The 17,282-nt window shown below is 48.3% G+C and overlaps 1 protein-coding gene across 1 annotated transcript in view; it reads left to right on the top strand.

Moving 5' to 3' along the window:
- Positions 1-17,282, top strand: part of ACOXL (acyl-CoA oxidase like) — a 981,865-nt gene that overhangs the window by 796,428 nt on the left and 168,155 nt on the right. The window lies entirely within an intron of this gene.

Below are 17,282 nucleotides of genomic sequence, written 5' to 3'. Positions count from 1 at the left end.
TGGGTTGGAAATTTTGTGATTGGACATGTGGATAAAGAGATTGGTAGTATTCAGGGAGAAGTATGCCTAATATACAAAGTTATCTGAAGAGGAAGGGTTGGTTATATAAGGGGAGTCAGAATGGGAATTATGTCAAGGCTTTTACAACAGTGAGTTAGCAGATATTAGTTGATATTGAGGGCATGGGGGAATGTACTGCTGAACTCTGGGCCCTTTGTGTTCAGATAAATTAGTCAAGGACATCTAGTGGTTTGGTGAAGAGAATGTCCATTAACGTATATTTAATTCAAAAAGGTGATTTTGTGCCAGCAGGCAGTATAGAGGGCAAATGAGGATGCTTCGGAGATGGGCGTTTATACGAAGAGGAAACAGGCTTGTGGGAGGTGGAGATAGTCTTGTTGAGAGTGACTGATGCTACCTTCTTTATCGCTGTGAAGGTGGAGTGGATAGAACATATTAGGTCAGTATGTCAGGTCTTGGTTTTTGATTGTTTGCCTCATTGTTCTAGATCCCAGTTTCAGTAATGGCAGTGAAGAGTTGCAGATTGGGATTTGGTAGTCTGTGATGAAGGAGGCCTTGTTGTGCATGAATAAATCTTGTGTTTCACAGGGAAAATATCATCTCTGGAGAAAAGAGCTCAGATAGACAGTTCAGAACATTGCAACTTTGCTATATGGTTAACCAAGGCTGGACGGACAGGTTGGAGAACGTGTTATGGTTGTGGGCCAAAAGGGGAGCTTCAGTGAAAAACGAGTGTAATGATGTTGGTGCAGATAGGGGAGTGACATATGCTGTGCAGCGGGTACAGATAGGGGAAAACTGTGCAGCGGAAAGTAGTGGGAGGCGAGTAAAATGGTGGCAGTAGGATGATGTTGCAGGCTTTTGACAAGAATCATAACAGGGTGGTACAGAGTTTACTGGTGATGTTTTAGTAACGGAGATCAGTGGTGCATACTTGAGTTAGGCTGAAGTGGGCATGTTGGAAGTTTGGGACAGTCAAAGGGGAAGAAGAATTAGAGGGAGACTAGGCTCAAGTTGGAACTAGTGTGCAGTGGTGTTGCCCTTTAATGCAGGCAAAGTTAACATTAATATTTAAACCTAGGGCAGAGAGCCCATGATTAGTCCTTATGGTTGTTGTTCTACCCTGAGGTGGAAGCAGGGGGTAGTTGCATGGCTGAACATTTCATATCTGATAGATACTTCTAGCTGCAGATTACTTACCTTTGGAATTCTCCCCAGGTGTCAGACTGGAGCTGGAAGATGTGTTTTGTGAGCAGTACCCCTGTGTGCCATTACGTGGCATCAGTCGGCTCCGTATCAGTTGTCTGCAACATCTGCGCCAGAAATTACGTTGCGAAACTTAGATAGACTCCACACAGGCGCTCCAACAGTTCTTTTCTTTACGCACCAGCCAATGCTGATCCGAGAGAAGAATTTCACTTAAGTCAATTTTTGGCTGGACATTTGTTGATCCTTTTTTTAGGTTTACGTAAAGTGGGTTTTAAGCCCTGTGGATCTTGTCATCAGGTGATGTCAGTAATGGATCTGCGTTTTGAGCGTGACCACGACCTGAAGTTGTGCTCCGAGTGCCGGGCCATGCATCTGAAGGGTTTGAGGGAGCTGTCCCTAAAGCTGATGCCCGCCAGGCACGCAACTCTACGCAGGTCGAAGTCCCGGTTGAGAAGAAGGTCCCGGGATCGGTTGTGGAGTCCAAAGTCATCGTCGTTCCACTCCAGGTCCTCGGATGATTAGGTAAGTCAAGGCACAGGAAGAAGAGCAAGAAGTCAAAGTGGTCTTCGACCTCTCGTTTGTTGGCCGACGAAGGAGCATCGTCATTCTAGGCCTCGTTCTTCGGAACATGCGCCTGGGCCGACTCTGCGCCTCCCTGACTTTCCAGGAGCTGGAGCCAATCCCTGCCTAATTCAAAGAATTTTATGAGGCCATGCTCCTCACTTTTGGACAGTCTGACCCTTTTGGTGCGTTTTTGGGCCCAATGTGTTGGAGGGGGCCCCATCGGGTTCCCGCCGGCGGCTTTAGCCTCAACAGTGGGGGGGTCCCAGTGTTCCAGTCCTAGATCTGGACTAGCCCCAATCGTGCCACCTCGACCTTCCCTGGTGCTGGTCCCAATGCTCCCTGTGCCACCGGCACCATCACCATTGTCATCCCCAACTCCAACATGGAGCCAGGTGGGTGTTGCCTGATGCCGACTCCAACGCCACCAGGAGCTTTGCCTACTAGATTGGATCCTGAGCCCTATTCTGTTGGGTTAAGCCTTGGGGAAGACTGGGAGGGGTCATTGAAACTTTTGGAATGCCAGTCTCACTGGGAAATGGACTGGCGTGAGGACTTGGGTAAGGCCATTGGATTGGACACTTCTCCAGATGTTGGTATGCTTTCTCTCTCTACTGTGGCTCTGGAGGAAGGCTCCTCTTACGCAGTGGTGGTGAGGAGGGTGGCTGAGGTTTTGGACCTTCAGCTTCCCTCAGTGGTATTCAAGACTAATCTTTTGACAGAGGTGCTGCAACTGGGAGCTTCCACATCTGAACCCCTTCTTCTATTCAATGATGCGCTCCTGGATGTCCTTTTGGGTACCTGGTCAAAACCCAGCACAGAGGCTCCTGTGAATAGGACAATTGCCCGCCACCATCGCCCCGCACTTGGGTACCCAACCATCCTCACACAAAACCCTACCCCTGAGAGCTTGGTGGTCTAAGCCTTAATTTCCGGGGCATGTTCCCTACCACTCCCCTGTATAGGGAATCCAAGAGGCTGGGCTCATTTGGGAAGATGTTTTTTTCTGTCAGCCTGGCATTCTGGTCTGTGAACACCACATGCCTTTTGGTCCGTTATTCCCACACTTTGTGGAACACGGTTGCGTAAGTGCTGCCAAAGGTCACAGCGGAGACCCGGGCTATACTCTCTCAAGCTGTTGCCTACCGGAGAGACGCAGCAAAGTTCACAACTCATTGCGTACCGGACACGACTGACTCCCTAAGCAGAGCGGTTTCAATAACAGTGGCCCTGAGGCGCCACACCTGACTGAGGACGTCTGGCTTTTCGGAGGATGTCCAAGCTTCCCTTAGACCCCATCTCTTCCGAGACAACGCAAATTCGGTGCTCCAGTGCTTCAAGGATTCTCAGGCTACAGACAGGTCCTTGGGCCTCATGGCAGCCCCCCCCCAATCTCCCACAATCTGCCTTTTGCTGCTTTTGTGGCTATGGAAAGAGCTTCAAACTGTGAAAATTCTCACCTAGCCACTGCGCCGCGCATGCTGCCCAGCCTCTGCATGGTTGAGGGTGAGTTACCCACTGGTCTCTAGGTCAGGTGGCCAACAGTCTGCTCAGTCCACCTCCCCCTACAGCAGCCTCTAAACACTCTTAGTCTAGCTCTTCATCACCACAGGCACCCAGTTGGTGGCAGGATTCGCCATCACCTGCCCCACTGGCAGTCTATTACATTGGGCAGGTGGGTTTTGCAGATCGTCTGAAGGGGCTACACCAACCCCTTCAAACCCACCCCTCCCTCCATGCCGCATCTCATGACTGGATGACAGAGAATCATCTGTCCTTTTTCTACAAGGAAGTCGCTGCTCTCTTGGCCAAGGGAGCCAGATGGAGGGTTTCTGTGCCAGAAGTAGGCTGTGGTTGTTATTCCAGCTACTTTTGGGTTCCCAAAAAGGACAAGGGTCTTTGCTGTGTTTTATACCTATGAGCCTACAATCTCTTCCTCAAGAAGGAAATGTTCCAGATGCTCACAGTGCCTGAGGTCTTGCCTGCTATAGACGCACAAGACTTTGTGGAAGCGTTGGACTTGCAGGATGCTTATTCCCACATCCCTATCCTGCCTGACCCCAGGCGTTATCGGAGGTTCAGGGTAGGCCACAAACACTTTCAAATCACAGTGCTTTCCTTTGGACTTACCAGCACCCCTCGGGTGTTCACAAAGGTGATGGTCATGGCTTCTGCTCATCTGCAGAGCTCAGGGGTGTCAGTCTTCTTCTATCTCAACGACTGGCTGTTGAAGGCGGGCTCGCCCCAGGCTGTGTTCTCCCACGTCCAGACTACAGTGAACCTCCTTCATTTCGCTGAGGTTCACTATAAATATGCCAAACACCTGACTCCCTCGCAGAAGCTCCCTTTCATCGAAGCTGTTCTGGATACGGTGCAGTTTCGGGGTTATCTTCCTGAGCGGCGAGTCCAGCATATTCAAGCTGTGGAACAGATGTTTCAGCCTCTATCCGGGATCTCGGTGATACTGACTCTGAGGCTGTTGTGACTCATGTCCTCCTGCATTCTGCTAGTGACACACACCAGATGGCATATTCGAGCTCTGCAATAGGGCCTGAAGTTCTAGTGGGCGCAGCATCATGAGAATCTCTCCAACATAGTCCAGATCTCGGAGGGAACTACGAAAGATCTTCAGTGGTGGTTAAAAAACTGTGATTAGGTCAGAGGTAGAACTAGATCTGACAGTAGTGACAGAGAAGTCACTCTTGGGTGGCAATTTTTGAGAAGTGAAGATCAGAGGACTTTGGTCTCCGGTGGAATCTGGACTCCACATCAATCTTCTGGATCCTGCGGGCATTGAAAGCCTTTCTACACTCCATCAAGGGAAGACTAATGCAAGTGTTCACGGACAACAACACTGCCATGTGGTACTGCTGCAAACAGTGCGGGGTGGGGTCGTGGACCATTGGATAAGAGGCTTCCCCTCTGAACATGGCTGGAACAGCAGGGCATATCTCTGGTTGTTCAACACCTGGTGGGTTCTCTGAACACCAGAGCAAACAAACTCAGCTGACGATGCCTAGTTGATCACGAATGACATCTCCACCTGGAGGTGGTGCAAGTTCTATTTCAGCAGTGGGGAGAGACTTCATTAGATCTGTTCACCTTTGCTGAGAATACGCAGTGTAAGCAGTTTACAAGTCAACTCTAGCTTGGAGACGCTTTTTGTCTCAGGTGGAATTTAGGCCTCTTGTACTCCTTTCTGCCCATACCACTGCTACCCACTGTTTCAAGAAGATCGAAATGAACAGGTCCAAGTAATCCTTGTGGCTCCGGACTGGGCACGGAAAGTCTGGTATCGCGATTTGCTGAGCATGTCCCTTGATCCTCAGATTAGACTGCCCCTTTGGGAAGATCTTCTGTCGCAGCAGCAGCAGGGGAAGGTTCTTCACCTGAACCTGTTCACTCTCTGCCTTCTTGTGTGGAGATTCAGTGGCGGCAATCAGCAACTTTTGACCTGCCTCATTAGTCTGTAACATCACCTTGGCATCCAGGCATTGCTCCCTCAAAACGGTATGCATCTGTTGTTGGAAAATATTTGTGGCCTGGTGCACAGACAAGTCTGTTGATCGCCTTTATGCCCCTCTCTCTGAGGTTTTGCTTTTTATTCTTTCCCTTGCCCAACAGTGCTCTGCTTTGGACACTCATATGGGCTATTTATCTGCCATTTCTACTTTCTTGCGGTTGTCTGATCAACCATCCATTTTTAAGTCTTCTATTGTACATAGGCTCCTCAAAGGGTTTCACTCATCTATTCCCTCCTTCTCCATTCATTGTGCCCCAGTGGGATCCTAATTTGGTTCTGACCTTTTTGATGCTTGCTCCTTTCAAGCCCCTCTACAATTATCCCCTAAGGCTTCTCGCATTGAAACAGCCTTACTTGTGGCAACTACATCTGTCCCCAGAGTGAGTGAGCTGCAGGTCTTATCATCTAAGCCACCCTACTTCTCTATATATTCTGACAAAGTGGTGTTTTGCACAAGAGCCCCTTTTCTGCCAAGAGCGGTCACGCCTTTTCATGTAGGCCAATCAATCACCTTTCCTACTTTTTATGCCCCCTTACATCCATCTAAGGAAGAGGAGAGACTCCATTGCCTGGACCCAAAAAGAGTGGGTAAGAAGAAAGGAGAGGTGATGCAGAAGCGAACCATCTCTCGTTGAGTCATGCTCTGCATCAAGATCTGCAACACACTTGCCAAAAAGCAACCTCCTGAAGGCTTGCAGGCTCATTCCACCAGAGTGAAAGCTGCAACCACTCTTTAGCAAGTTGACTTCCAGTCCTGGTCATCTGCCAGGCATCTCTGCACACGTTCACTAACACTACTGCCTGGACAATCGGCTCTGTAGGTATGGGCACTGTGGCCGATCAGATGCCGCACGTCTTTCTCGTTTCAGATTGGTTTGCAGACCAACCTCCGGGGATGGAATTGCTTGGTTATCCATTCAAAGGTAAGGGATCTGCAGCTAGAATTCTATATCAGATGAACAACTTACTGTCAGTGACACCTTATCTGGTAGAAACTATATTTAGCTGTAGATTCCTTACAGACCCACACATCCTCCCCACTCTGCGAATGGATTTCTAGGAGCAGGGACTTTCCTTTCAGGGCCTTAGTTGTGATGCACCAGAGGTAAGTGTTTTTCATGGCTCCAAGCTTTTGGCATGAAAAATCATGAAAATAAACCGACGTGGGCACGCCTGGGTGGTGCCTATCAAGGTACTACAATGTCATTTCCAGCGTGGACCACAGATGAAGAGCAGATAGACACCACCTACCAGCACTCAGGGGCACTGCTCACAAAAAATGTTCTAGACCCAGTCTGATGCCCGGAGATAATTCAAGGGTAAGGAATCTGCAGCTAGATATAGGGGGTCATTCTGACCACGGGAGCACCGCCAACAGGCTGGCGGTGCTCCCACGAGCATTCTGACCTCGGCGGTTCAGCCGCGGTCAGAAGCGGCAAGTCGGCGGGCTCCCGCCGACTTACCGCTGCTCGGGGGAATCCTTTATGGCGGCGGAGCGCGCTCCGCCGCCATGAGGATTCTGACCCCCCCTACCGCCATCCTGTTCATGGCGGGAAAGCCGCCATGAACAGGATGGCGGTAGGGGGGGTCGAGGGGCCCCCGTAAGAGGGCCCCGCAAAGTATTTCAGTGTCTGCCTTGCAGACACTGAAATACGCGACGGGTGCCACTGCACCCGTCGCACCTTCCCACTCCGCCGGCTCGATTACGAGCCGGCATCCTCGTGGGAAGGGAGTTTTTCCCTGGGCTGGCGGGCGGTCTTTTGGAGACCGCCCGCCAGCCCAGGGAAAAACTCATAATACCCTCCGCGGTCTTCTGACCGCGGAGAGGTATAATGGGGGCGGAATTCTGGCGGGCGGCCTCCGCCGCCCGCCAGAATCAGAATCACCCCCATAGTCTCTACCAGATAAGGCGTTACTGAAGCTAAGTAACTTGTCCGTCAAACCAGGTACGAGGAGGGCTTATAAAAGGTGGGATTAATGGAACCTCCTGGCAGAAACCTAAAATGTGCAGAGACATTTATTTTTTGATCTCTACAGATCCAAAGGGGGAGTTTCTACAATGGAGTGAGAGGTGTCTGGTCCTGACAGAGAGCTGCCAAGTGGAGACTGGGCCACACTTCATCTTCGAAAAAGTGATGTGTGCCACTGTAAACATCACCTCCTAAATGGAAGCTCTAGGTTACGTATATAGGCAGTGGTGTCTCTAGGAAAGTGGAGTATTAAGTGGTGTGGGGGTTAATCTTCACCATGTAATGCTCTCACGATACTCCAAAGATGGTCCTTGGATTCACACTAATAAAACTTCAGTTCATTCCTGTTAGTGTAGCAAAGAGCAGTCAGGCTTTACTAGAGGGACATGTGTTAAGCATTTCAGAGCACCAACATGGACGATAAGTAAATGACATGACTCAAAAGAAATCTGACACCAATTTAAAAATATAGCTTATTTTTATCTTAATTTAAACCCCAAAATGAACGGAATTGCATCAGCACAACCAGAGTTATAGATTTTAGAAGCAAAATTAATATCACAGCCAAAATGACATTTAAACTTAACATTACAGTCAGTGGAGAAACAAAACGGCCACTTCGGGTCAAGTTACGTGGAACCCTTGCAGAGTTAAGGTGGTCCAGGTCCTAGGACTGAGCCAGGACAGTCAGTTCACTTTTACCATGCCAGTGGAATCTGGGTGCAGAAATGTATTGGCTGTTTGTGGTGCTGAGTGGGACTCGCACTGGTGCTGATTTTACCACTTACACGACGTTGCAGAAAACAAGGTGCAAAAACTCAGCAGGAACTGGGTTGTCAAAGTCAGATGTAGGCTGAACAGTGTGTCCTGCAGTTACAGCATGGGTGTCAGTCAAAGGGCTGGCATCCTACAAGCCTTGGCAGTGGTAGAGTCAAAGAAAAGCTTTGGGAACTTCACAGGGTCGGGGAGTGACGCAGTTGCCTGAAACTTTGGAGCAGCCAAGCCTACAACTCCCAGAAGACACTGGACAACCTGGATTTTGGTGATTCCACAGAGGGCCCAATGTCCTGTGAATCATCGGATCTTGCAAGCGTTTTTACCTGCAGTTTGCAGGTGACTAGTGCCACTAGTTCAGGGGAGACTGAGGGTGTTTCTGGCATCCACAGGGGTACCTCTGGTTGAGACTGCTGAGTTAGAGTGAAGGGCCAGGGTCGTTCATACAGTTCCCAGTCTGTTGCCTCCATGACAGAGTATCACTCTTTTGCTTTGTTGCAGTGGGCAAAGTCGGGTTGTCTGCGAGACAGGGCTCTTCTTGGCCCTTCTTTGAAGTCAGTTGTTCAGATCAGAGGTTCTTGTGTCAGGGGTGTCCCTTAAATCCTGGATTTAGGGGAGTTAGGAGCGTGGAGGCTAATAGCAAATGGGCAGCAAACTCCTGCAGCTAATCTGCTCCTCAGGTGACCACATCCGTTGGAGTGGGTCACCTTCTACTACCCAGAACCCTCTATCCTGCCACTCCCAAGATGAGAAATCAAAAAGTAGTGCACAGACCGGGCTGCTCACTCTAGAAGTGTGGTCAGCCTTCTGGGATGTGTGCAGTGTCCTGCATAGCTAATTTCCTGCCTCACCATGACCAAATGAGCCTGGGCTGGGGAGGGCTATGTCCTCCTCTGGGAGACAGCACAGATGCCTATCAGGGGCAGTGAAGCATTTGAAACATACCACCCTGAAGTGCCAATTCACTAGCCCGGCTGGAGGGAGGGAATTGTGACCTCCTTCCCGCATCAGCCTTTGTTTATGACTCCTGGGAGGGTCAGAATACTGTCTTGGCAGCAGCAAGCATGTGAATGCGTGGGCTGACCAGCCAGAACACAAAGAATTTGGGACAAACAGGTGGGTAGCCTCTAAGATGCCACATGGGTATATGCCAGCTGTCCGGCGACACCAGATTTGTGTCAGAGGAGAGAAGGCACATTGTTTGACAATAACTCGCCATATCTAGGCGGTGTCATAATGGAGTTAACAACCTCGGTATGTCGGGGTGCAAGTCCCATGTGCAAGGACTGGTTGTCATTCATAGTGTATGTTAGAAATTGGGTCTCTGGTTGGCAGAGGTATACACCCTTGTCCAATTAGGGACCACAGTCCTAGTCATGGTAAGTCACAACACAATCCAAATTATCCTGTGCTTGGCATGGAGCAGGCAGGCTTAACTTAGGAGGCAAAGTGTAAAGTAGTTGTGCAATACCTCGTACAGTAATACAGTGAAAACACAACAAAAATACGCCACACAGGTTTAGAAAAATAGATAATATTTATCTGATTGAAATGTCAAAACGATGAAACTCCAATCTACACAAGCAAAGTTATGATTGTTTAAAGATTAAGTCTCACTCAAGCGCTTAGAAACACAGTTGCTCCAACTCGTGCTATCACAACATCGTTGACGAAGTCGTTTCCAACAGTCTGACACCACAGGTGCTAGTCACTGAGTCACATGGACCCCCAGGCATAGTATCTTTGAAAACTAAGAAACAAAGATGTCACACTGAGTCGTTGAGTTGATGCGTCACTGGTGCCGATGCGACGTCTGTCCCTTACGGCATCCTGGGAGGTGAGGCATCAGTCCTGTACTGCGAGGCAAGGGAGGCAAGGCGTCGGTTCCGTCCAGCTGCAGGGGAGCTGGTGCGACGTCGATGATGAGGCGTCAATTACTTTTGACCCGGCAGGGTCGATGAATCCAGTTGGCCAACACATGATAAGTCGACTTTGGAATGCCACGATCACACTGCAGGATATCAGCGCTGTCTTGGCGATGTCAAACTTGCGATGCAGGCAGCAGTCATTGTTGCAGCGAGAACCACGGAGCTGGAGTAGGCAGTGGTGCGGCATTGGGCAGCAGCGTCCGTGCTGGAGTCGCTGAGGTCGGGGCTGGTGTCGCTGAAGTCGGTGAACTAGCTAGAAGCTAGTAAATGAAGTCTTTGTTGGATCTGAGACATCAGAACAGGAGGCAAGCTCAATACAAGCCCTTAGAAAGCACTTTTGGGGAAGGCAGAGTCCTTCCAGCAGAGTCAGAGGCCAACAAGCAGTGCAGCAGTCCTTTTCAGCAAAGCAGTCCAGATGAGTACTTGGGGTAGCCAGGCAGCCCCTCTGACACAGTCCAGGTGTAGATCCAGAAGTGTCTGATTTGGTAGGGTCAGAGACTCAGTTTAATTATATACCCAAAATGCCTTTGAAGTGGGGGAAGAGTGGTTTTGAAGTGCACAAGTTCCCCTTTCAGCCCAGTCCTGTCTCCCAGGATCCCTGTGGGGGTCATCAGTCCTTTGTGCGAGGGCAGGCCACTGGCCTCTGAAGTGTAAGAGAGAGCCCCTCCTTCCTTCCTGCCCAGGGAGACCCATTCAGTATGCAGATGAATGCTAATGTGGGTGAGTGTCCTGTGTTTATAGCTGGGTGGAATGCGCAAGGGGAGCTGTCAACCAGCACAGACCAGACATGGATTGGAGACAGGCTGTGAGGCACAGATGGCAGTAAGTGCAGAGAAATGCCCACTTTCTAAAAGTGACGTCTTTAAAATAGTAATATTAAATCCTACTCCACCAGTGAGCAGGATTTTCTATTACCATTCTGGCCATACTAAACATGACAGGGCTACTCCTTCCAGATCAGAATATACCCCTTCAAAGTATATGAAGGCAGTTCTAATGCTAGTCTGTGAGAAGAGCAGGCCTCACAGTAGTGGAAAATGAGTTTGTGAGTTTTTCACTACCAGGACATGTAAAACACATAAGTACATGTTCTGCCTTTTACGTACATAGCACCCTCCCATATGGGTTACATAGGGCCTACCTTAGGGGTAACCTATATGTAGAAAAAGGGGGTTTTAAGGCTTCACAAGTAGTATTAAATGTTAAATCGAAGTGGCAGTGAAACTGCACACACAGGCCTCGCAATGGCAGGTCTGAGACATGGTTAAGGGGCTACTTATGTGGGTGGCACAATCAGTGCTACAGGTCCACTAGTAGCATTTAATTTACGGGCCCCTGGGCACATGTAGTGCACTTTACTAGTGACTTACAGGTAAAGTCTACCAATTGGGTAGAAACCAATGTTACCCTCTTTAGGGGAGAGAACACATGCACTTTAGCACTGGTCAGCAGTGGTACTGTGCGCAGAAGGGGAACGCCCTGAACCACGACTCCGTAACAACGAAGTCGTGGACAACGAAAGCGGAACAACGCTTTTGTTAACCACGACTTTGTTGTTTTGTGCCTTAACCACGCATGTGCTGAACCACGCACATGAGTGGTTAAGGCACAGAACAAGGGAGTCGGCTGAGGAGGATGACGCTATGAGTCAGGTAAGTGGGGCTGTTTTAGGGGCTGGGGGGTCGGGGTATTTTTAGTTTTAGGGGCGGGGGTTGGGGTTTTAGTTTTAGGGGCGGGGGTAGGAGGTCGAGGTATTTTTAGTTTTAGGAGCAGGGGTGGGGGGTTGGGGTTTTAGTTTTTGGGGCAGGGGTGGGGGGGTCGGTATTTTTAGTTTTGGGGGTGGGGGGTTGGGGGTTTTAGTTTTAGGGGAGGGGGTGTCGGGCAGTTTAGGTTTAGGGGCGGGGAGGGTGGGGAGGGGTATTTTTAGTTTTAGGGGCGAGGATGGGGGGGTCGGGGTATTTTTAGTTTTAGGGGTGGGGTTTGGGCAGTTTAGGTTTGGGGAGGGGTATTTTTAGTTTTAGGGGCGGGGTGGGGGTCGTGTATTTTTAGTATTTGGGGGTGGGGGGGTCAGGGTGGTTTAGGTTTTAGGGGTGGGGGTTGGGGTGGGTTTAGGTTTTTGTGGCAGGGTGAGGGGTTGCGGTAATTTTAGGGGTTGGGGTGGTTTTAGGGGTGGGTTGGGGGGTCGGGTAATTTTAGGGGCGGGGTTGGGGGGTTTAGGTTTTAGAGGCGGGGTGGGGGACTGGGGGTAGTTTTAGGGGCAGGGTGTTGGGGTAGTTTTAGGCCTTGGGGTGGGGGTTTGGGTAGTTTAGGTTTTAGGATGGGGTGGGGTTGGGGTTGTTTTAGGGGTGTAGGTTGGGGTGGTTTTAGGTTTTAGGGGTGGGTTGGGGCGTCGGGTAATTTTTGGGGCGGGGTTGGGGGGTTTAGGTTTTAGGGGCAGGTGGGGGCTCGGGGTAGTTTTAGGGGCAGGGGTGGTTTTTGGTTTTAGGGGTGGGGGTTGGGGTAATTTATTTTTCAGGGATGGGGTGGGGGTTGGGGTTGATTTAGGGGCAGGGTGGGGGGTTGGCGTGGTTTTAGGTGAGGGGGTGGGGGTAATTTTTAGGGGTGGGGTGGGGGGCCAGGGGGAAAGGATGCTGGAACCATGCATGCCTATCACTAAGGCCTTTACCAGCAATGCCTTTACAACAAAAAATCATTTATAAGGCATTCGTGGTAAAGGCATTAGTGGTAACAACGCAGTCGTTGTTCCGACCTCGTTGTTGAGGCATGCGTTGTTCCAGCATGCGTTGTTCCGACATACATTCGCGCAGAATCCTAAAACCAGCAAAAACAGGGCCAGAAAAATGGAGGGAGGCAGGCAAAAAGTTGGGGAATGACCATCCTAAGGCTGCCAGGTCTAACATTGTACTTTAATGAAAAGACACTATAGAGACATATAAGCTTGTGCCTATCTGCCTCTACTTTAAATATAATGCATCCTGTCTCATGGGCTGGAGAGGCTTTCCTTAGGGGTGCCTGACATATATAAAAGATATTGCATGGGACTGTCCACACACGGTGAGGGTACAGTTGAGATCGATCAATTTGCACTGCTCCTCCAGTCTTCAATGTCAGGTTTGCTATCAGTAGTTTGTATGGGTCTCCCAGAGGTGCACAAGTTCATGCTGCAGCCCTGGGGACCCCTTTACCACCTATGCCCTGGGCACTCCAAGTACCATTTACTAGGGACTTATAAGGTGGTGACATCTTCGACTTTGAATTACCAAGTTGACAGATCTGTTTTTGGAGCGAGCTTGAGCACTTAGGCCTGGTTAGCAGGCTCTAGTGCACTAACAGTGATTACAGACAGCATTGAGGCAAAAAGTGTGTGTTGGGGGAAGTGACAGTACACAAAGAGGCACTTTCCTACTGTGTCATTCTGTGAGATATGACTGATTATGCTACCTGTGAAATCTAGTTGCCATGAGTGCCTGTTCTGCACATACACATTACTGACCTGCGCTCTGAGCAATGAGACATCCCACAGTGATGATATTTAGGCAGTCATAGCTTGATCAGGCCTTGGCAGAATTTTCATTACATTAGTGTACTCGAGTAATTTTCTGCATTTCGCAACTTGTTATGCAAAATTCGCTCTTTTACGCCATGTCTCATAACTTCAAATGTGTTCTGGTAAAAATACTGAGCACACAAACAACGTAAACAAACAGAAAGCGAGCAGCCTTTGATCGCTTTGTTTTGTTAGCGCGAAATGCGTCATCTCTTATGAAATGAACATAAGGGTATGTTTTTTACTAAAATAACACTGAATCTGGATTTACAAAAAACGAGTATTTCACACATTCTTCATCTTGACCATGTCTCCTTCCCTCAAGTCATTTCTCGTTATTCCATGATAAACGTCAGCATACTCCTTGGCCTCTAGTTGCATACAAATTGCCCTTTTCACTCTTACCTCCCTGTTAGTCTGGGATCATCTTTTCCTCCACCAAAAGGGTTCCCTGAGAAAGATAAAAGGATATAGGAGCGGGACAGGGACAAAGCTTAAGCATATAAAGTCAGTCACCACCTCCTAAATTTGGTTCCACATTAGTAGAATCCCCTAATTTTCACATATGGCAACGAGTCAAGCATTAGTCATGTAGTCAACAGAATGATAGAATTTTTTTTTTAATTAACATTTTATTTATCTATGACTACACCTCAAAGCGTGACATAAATTGAGACTCTAGGACCTAAAAATAAAAATCCCTCCCAAATACAAAAGTACGCAGCCTACAGGGTAGAGAGGAGTGAATGATTTTGGAGAAGGAAGTAGTTTGTGGTTCAATAGGTACCGGAATAAGGTTACTGTGTTCCACCATTTAGGTATAGTTAGAGTATGAGGTGGCCTATGATTTATGATTGTAAAAATGGGAAAGTTAACAGGAGTTTCAAGTAGTCTAAGGTTGGAGGCAATAATTTGGTGGCCATACCTTTCTATGAGTTAGGCAGATAACATTATCATTCACTGGGCCATTCACCTGCCCATTGCTCCTAAATTAAAACATTGCAGCCCAAAGTATGTCATAAAATGTAATTATGTCTAGATTGGGAATCCAAATATGTTGGTTTTCTGATTATATGTCCTTCAAAAGAAGGGAATTCTAAAAACTAGAGGCAAATCAGAGAATAACTAAAACCTCCACTAATTTTTCTGCTCTGAAAACTGCAAGGAAAATACAAGCTCAACAACATCGACCTCAAACAACTACATCTGCAAGTTAAGATTCAGAGCCCTATCAACAGACCCAAAGAACTGGCCCAGATAGTGGACTTTAATTTCAAATCTCTAACAAACCTTCACCCAATTTGCTCTAAATCGAAATGCATAAGATTTGTTTTAAATATATTTTATTTTGCATGGTTAATTAAAACCTTTGCATATTGGAACCAAAAAGATACCAACGACTAAAAACACTTCCACAGTGCATTTATCCAAGTGAGCATAGGAATTAACAAGCAATCACAATCTGCTGTCATAGTTAGACATATTTAAAAAATGAATACAGTGGCATTACAGTACCCTATGTGCAAAAAATAATGCAGACATTTGAGATATCATAGCAAAACAGGAAGTTGTTAGATGCACCGATAATGAAGACATTTCCACAGTGCAATGATTAGAGTGAGCATAAGAACAGACAAAGTATTCACACTCTGATATCAAAGTTAGACATATTAATACAAAATGACTACAGTGTCATTACAGTATGGATTAAAATAACCTATGTGCAAAATTGTATATTTTTCATAAACATTAAAAAAAAAAGAATACAGAGACAATTGAAGTTACCGATATGCAAAAAAAGCAAGTTGTTGGGCAAGAGGAGCATGTTCTTACCTGGCTGCCAATCATGATTATAAGTAGGTACTATAAAACTATTGGAGTGGCCTATATGCGATTTAGCAAGATATTAGAAAATAATCTTTTCACTGACCTGGCTGCCTATCATGGTTGTTTCCTTTTCTGTTTGTGATCAGCTGGTCAGCGTGCAGGGTGTCTGCAGTCTGCATGAGGAACCTGTTTCCAGGATAGATCCATTGAAGGATCATTCCAACTAAATACATGCATTCAGTTCGAAATGATTTCTTCCTTAACCTCATGTGTCGTCGCCATGAGTTGCAATTAGTTTCTTTTTTTGCCTAAATATGGAATCTCACAAAGCAGCAGTTCATCTGCTGGTGTAAGGCAAGCCAGAACCCCCTGCCTGCATGTTCAGATCCCTCTTTGGTTGAGAAGTGGACTTAGCATTTCTCTTCACTCTACCATTAGTTCCTTGGAAGTACAGACCAGGTGCACCATATCACCTGACTGAGCCTTCTAGGTGCAGATTCTTCACCTTTGATTTTCCCAGATGTCTGGCTGGATCTAGAAATGTTTGCGGAGCAATCCCCTTTGCGTGCACCGGCGGGTGGCTCCATTCGGCTCCGCGTGACATCAGAAGTAATGTGGCGATCACCTAAATAGGTGGCGCATGGGCATTAGTTCGTTTCTTTCTGTGCCAGGTAGCGCAGAGCCGGAGACAGCTACTCCTCTGTTGCTTTTTGATGGGCTTTTTGTTTTTTTAACTTGTTGTCGACATTTTTCTTTGTGTGTTGAAATGTTTTTGAGGAAGGCTGGGTTTAAACCATGTGGCACCTGTCACCGCACCACGTCGGTCACTGACTTCCATCTCGTTTGCCTCTGGTGCCTCTAGTGCGACCATGACTCCAGGTTGTGCTCGGACTGCCGGGCTGTGGCACTGAAGGCTTTGAGGGAGTGGTCCCTAAAGCTGCTTGTGGCGCGGTAGTCTGCAACACCGACACGCTCAACTCCGAGAAGGTCTCGGTCCTGGTCGAGAAGGAGGTCGCAGGACAGACCTCGGGCCCCAAGTCCTCTTCTTCCCATTCGAGGTCCTTGTGACACTCTGGAAAGAGACAAAAGAAGAAGTCAAAGAGGAATTTGACTTCACCAACCAGATGAGCGGGGAACATCAGAGTTCCCGGCATGGTCCCTGCTGAGCCGTTAGCCAGTTCGACTCCCGTCATCCCACCTTTTCTGGGAGATGGGTCGATATCTGCTCAAATAAAGAAGTTCTATGAGGCCATGCTTTTTGTATTCGAGCGGACCAACCCTTCTGGTGCCCCTTTGGGTCCTGTGGGGTCGGATGAGACTCCAACCAGATCCACACCGGTGGCTTCATGCCTCTGGCTTGGCTCCAGCGTAGTCTCAGGGATCTGATTCTGGATCGATACTGGTTGTACCCTGATTACCTTTTCTGGTCCTGGTCACAATGCCAATGCTCCTGGTGCCACCGGCACCTACCAGTGCCTCCAGCCCCATTCTCATACCCAATGATCTGGAGCCAAACCGGTGTTCCAAGATGCTGATTTCTGTGCCCACAGGTGCCAGATCATTGCCTGACCTTTTTTTTTTCACAGCCAGGCATTGGGGAAAGTGGGAGGGGTCAGTGGACCCTTTAGAACACCAATTGAAAAGATCTTTGAACTGGTATAAGGAGTTAGGAGAGGCCAGTGTTATGGACACCTCTCCAGATACTGACCTGCTTTCTCCCTCCACTGTGGCCATGCAATGGTGGTGCATAGAGCAGTGGAGCTCCTTGACCTCGAACTGCCATCAGTGGCTGTCAAAACAAACATCTTGATGCTTCCATCTGGGGCATCTACATATGAACCCTTTTTGCCCTTCAACAAAGCACTTACAGACGTCCTGCTGGGAAATTGGTCCAAGCCCAGCCCAGGAGCTCCTGTAAATAG

The sequence above is a fragment of the Pleurodeles waltl genome, chromosome 5 (genome assembly GCF_031143425.1).
Source record: "Pleurodeles waltl isolate 20211129_DDA chromosome 5, aPleWal1.hap1.20221129, whole genome shotgun sequence".
NCBI lineage: Eukaryota > Metazoa > Chordata > Amphibia > Caudata > Salamandridae > Pleurodeles > Pleurodeles waltl.
This window is presented reverse-complemented; position numbering and strand designations above follow the sequence as displayed.